General features: G+C 53.6%; 1 long non-coding RNA gene across 1 annotated transcript; it reads left to right on the forward strand.

Annotated features, from left to right (window-relative positions):
* Positions 1 to 21: 21 nt before the first annotated feature.
* LOC102370946 lies at positions 22 to 3,063 on the forward strand. The gene is made up of 3 exons (XR_003092899.1): positions 22 to 71; positions 169 to 253; positions 1,947 to 3,063. It is a non-coding gene; the product is annotated as an uncharacterized LOC102370946 (long non-coding RNA).
* Positions 3,064 to 3,940: the final 877 nt, after the last annotated feature.

The following is a 3,940-nucleotide window of genomic DNA, read 5'->3' on the forward strand; positions in this document are numbered from 1 at the left end:
ACCGCAGCCGAGCCCGCAGACGTCTGCCCTCCCCACTTTCTGAGGACAGAGGACAGTAGCCACAGGTCCAGGTAAGGGTAAAAGAGGGAGAGAAATTGGGGCCTGCAAACCCATCTTTCATCGTGCTGACTTACATCCCGTTTTTTTTCTTGTCCTTTTTGCCTCCAGAGGAAGAAGCAGAGAAGACAACAGACAAATAGGAATTAACGTATAACCAGGGCAGAAAACAGTGCCAGGCCACCAAGAGACAGAGGTGAGAGAGTTTGGGTAAAGACTTGGGGTATGTGAAACGTGGGAAGCTTGGAGTGCCAGGACGTCCTGGGTCTGTTGGCTTATAAGCAAGGCACAGGTCTCCTGCCCTGCTTTCTCCAAATCTTAGTGTGACAGGTCGTCACTCTGGGCCGCCCTTAATGTGGCCCACGCACCTGTCTCTGAGCAACTGCCCGCCTCCTCACTTGCCATGCCTTGATCTTGATTAATTAATTAGTATTAATTGGCAGGAGGCTGCCCTTATACTGCCCCGTCACTAGGGGGCGCTGTCTGCGGCTCCTTTCCTCCCCAATACCGCAGCCCAAGCCTCGCAGATGGAATCGCTGTTATCTCTATTCTGTCCATATTTGGCCCCTTCCTGTCCTCCCTGGGCCCTCCTTCTCCGTGCCCACCTTTGGGCCTCCTCATGATGCTACCCCCCCTTTGTCTGGGGTTCACCGTGCCCAACTTGGGCTTCTTGTACTGCTGCCCCCTATCTGAGGTTTGCCGTGCCCCACTTGGGCTTCCCAATAATGTTGCCCCCTGTCTAGGGCTTGCCGTGCCCACACTTGGGCTTCTTAATCATGCAGCCCCCTCTCTGGGACTCGCCGTGCCCAACTTGGGTTTCTCAAAGTTGCCCCCTTCCTGGGGCTCTCTGCGCCCACACTTGGGCTTCTCAATAGTTGCCCCCCTTCCTGGGGCTTCTCAATAGTGCCCCGCTCTGGGGCTCGCCACGCTAGGGCCTCTCAAATGCCCCTTTCCGGGGCTGGGGTCTATGCACCCCATGTGCTGCGCCCGCTGGCGCTGGGGTCCTCACGCTCTGCTGCGAGTCCCCTATGAGGCCTCCTCCAACCCCTAATAGCCTCACCCAAACCACCAGTCTTGTAACAGCAACAAATCACAAGCCCCTGGGCTGTAACATTAATTGAAGCTGCCTGGCTAAAACAACATTGCTCAAGCCTCGAGCTGCCATAAGCCGTACCTGCAGTCAGGCTTCTTCCCACATCCTGGCTTGGAGCTCCTGCCTCTCTGGCTGCTGGCAGGGAACTGCCTCAGCCATTTGCTCTGTGCTTTATATAGGAGCCAGGCCCTGCCTCCTCTGGTCAGCTGACCTTCTTTTGTTGCCTTGGCAACCCCCAGGTGGGCTCCTTATTCCCTGCCAGGTGGGCCCTTTCCCTGGCAGTTTCCCTTCTTCAGGCCCAGGGCACCCCAGTGCTCTGTGACACTTAGGCTACTTCGTGCGGTTGGGCAGAGGGGTTACCTAGGGATTGCAGGGAGGCTGCAGGAACCCCTTCACGGCAGGGCTGAAAAGGGAGAAGCTGCAGCTGCTCGAGATGCACTCAGGCTGTGTTGACTTACCCCTGCACCACCAAGTCTTTCCAGCACGGCAAGGACAAAGACTGGGGCAGGGTGTGAGGAAAACCAGCTAGGGAAAAGGGTGCGAAGGAAAGGGACTCTGGACACAGTGATCGCCCTGCCCTTGGCTCTCAGTCACGTAAGAGCCAACATGTGGCTGAGGGAGCCTTGGAGCAGTGGGACCTCCCTGCAAGTAGGAAGCCGGTCACACCCCCCGTCTTTTAAAAGGTCACCAAGCTCACGAGTATAATGGGCGGCGTGAGCTATATTCGTGTATAGTTTTAGTGGCGTGTGCAGTTCATTGCCAGCCAACTCCACTTCTGTTTTGTGTACTCTTGCAGGTCCCTGAAGAGCAGCTGGAGAAGAAGGAGCAGAAGCAGGACAAGAAAGCTCAGAAACAACAAGTGTGGGTTGGTGTGGACAGGAGGAAGAGGCACGTGTTTAACGTATGCTTAGATAAGTACAGATGGAGACTGTCACGTGCATCTCTACACTTTCAAACACTCAGTAGGAGCAAGCTGCTGCACGCTTCAAGTTGCACCATGGACTCGGTCTTGGGTTGGCCCTATTTGTAGGCAGTGAGGTTGAGGCATTGTGCGTATTGGGTTGGCCCCGATTTGTAGGCAGTGAGGTTGAGGCGTTGCGTGTATTGGGTTGGCCCCGATTTGTAGGCAGTGAGGTTGAGGTGTTGCGTGTATTGGGTTGGCCCTGATTTGTAGGCAGTGAGGTTGAGGCGTTGTGCTAGTTGTGTGTATTGATATGTGGCAGTCTAGGTTTTTGCAGGTTGTTTGGCTTTGCTAGTTCAGGAGTTGATCAAAATAGATGTGACTGAAGGTAGCATGTAGGGTTGGGGTGTCAGTGTTGGTGTAGAAATGCAGGTTTGTGCTCAGTTCGGTTAGTGGCTTGGCCGTAGCTTGCTTTAGCCGTAGGTTGTGGGGCCAGTTTGAGGCTGGTTGTGGTGCAATTTGGTTGCGTCTGTAAGTTGAAGCTCCATGGGCGTTTGAAAGGGTTAATCTCCATCTCCACGCATGAAGGTCTCCTGTGTCCAAATGATCTAGCGGTAGTTGGCGTGCTCAGCGTCAAACCGGATGTGCACAATCGAACAATAAACAGTATAAAAAAAACTTTTCAGCTTGTGCCTGGTGCTCTTCTACACTGAGAGGACTTGGCCATTACCCTTTCCTGTTGCGAGCTGGCTGGAGGAATAAACTTCTTCATTTTGTCTACTGATCTGATCTGTCGTACTTGTTGAATAAAAATATTTCCTGTTCTGATTTAAAAATGGTAAAATAATGTGACAGGTGATGCCTAGTCACCAATTTACAACTGTTAATGCACTGTAGGAAATCAGTCCTGAGTTATTTGAGAAAATAAAAAATAAGGTACGGTGAAGCTGTGGTGCTTGGCTGCAATCTGTTGAAGTTCAGCTGTCTCTTGTCTCAAAAAAATGGTCCCAGTAAAAAGAAAATGCTCAGAAAACTTTGTGAGCTTCTTGGTGTTTTTTTAGTCCATTTGTGTGAGACCGTCTTGTCTGAATGCCTTGAGTACACGTCCTGCTCTTTATTTCTAATGGCAGGGGGTGGGTGCTTTTTCATACAAAACAAAAGGGGCCTGAGGATGCATCTTAAGGAACAAGGTCCAAGCTCTCCCTGAGCTACCAACTAACTGGCTGGGTTTGGATTATGCTGCCGTGGGATGCTAAGGCAGAGACGCAGCTGCCAGGCAGGCACTGGGGGTGCGTAGGGCTCAGCATCCTCCACAGCTATGACCCGCACTTGGGGCATGATCGGTCCTGGGGGTGGTGCAGTATCCCTTTTGGGATGTTTCCTTAAGCACAAGAAGGGACCGAGGCAAGGAGCAGTTCAGTGCTGTTACCTTCGAAAACTGCTGCTGCAGCGTTCCCCAGGACTGGATGCACGGGGTATTGAAGGAGTGATAGTTTAGCAGGGTGCTGTGTCCCCTTTTAGGGCCACTGGGACTGAGGACTATTGGGGCAAGGAAGTGGCCCAGAGATGCCCGGGTCTCTGCCAGTGCAGAGTTCACGACTCCCCCAAGCTCAGCCCCTTCCAACACCAAGGCTGTGGGCGGCTACTAGTCCCCTCCAGCTGGGCTCAGAAAGCTGCCTGCTCTTGTTGAGGGTGAGGGGTGCAGGGCCAGCCACTGCCGCAGGCCGGGAGCCCCAACCCTGCTGCAAGCATTCAGCCCAGTGCAAACCATCAGTGCTGGGTGCTCTACCGGTGCCACGGGCAGGGTGCTTCCATTTGGGCGCTCAGGCCGAGCTGTGACCCAGCAGCGGCCAGGTGAGACATCGGCATTGGAAAGGCTCCAGGTCGGG

The sequence above is a fragment of the Alligator sinensis genome, unplaced genomic scaffold (genome assembly GCF_000455745.1).
Source record: "Alligator sinensis unplaced genomic scaffold, ASM45574v1 scaffold569_1, whole genome shotgun sequence".
Taxonomy (NCBI): domain Eukaryota; kingdom Metazoa; phylum Chordata; order Crocodylia; family Alligatoridae; genus Alligator; species Alligator sinensis.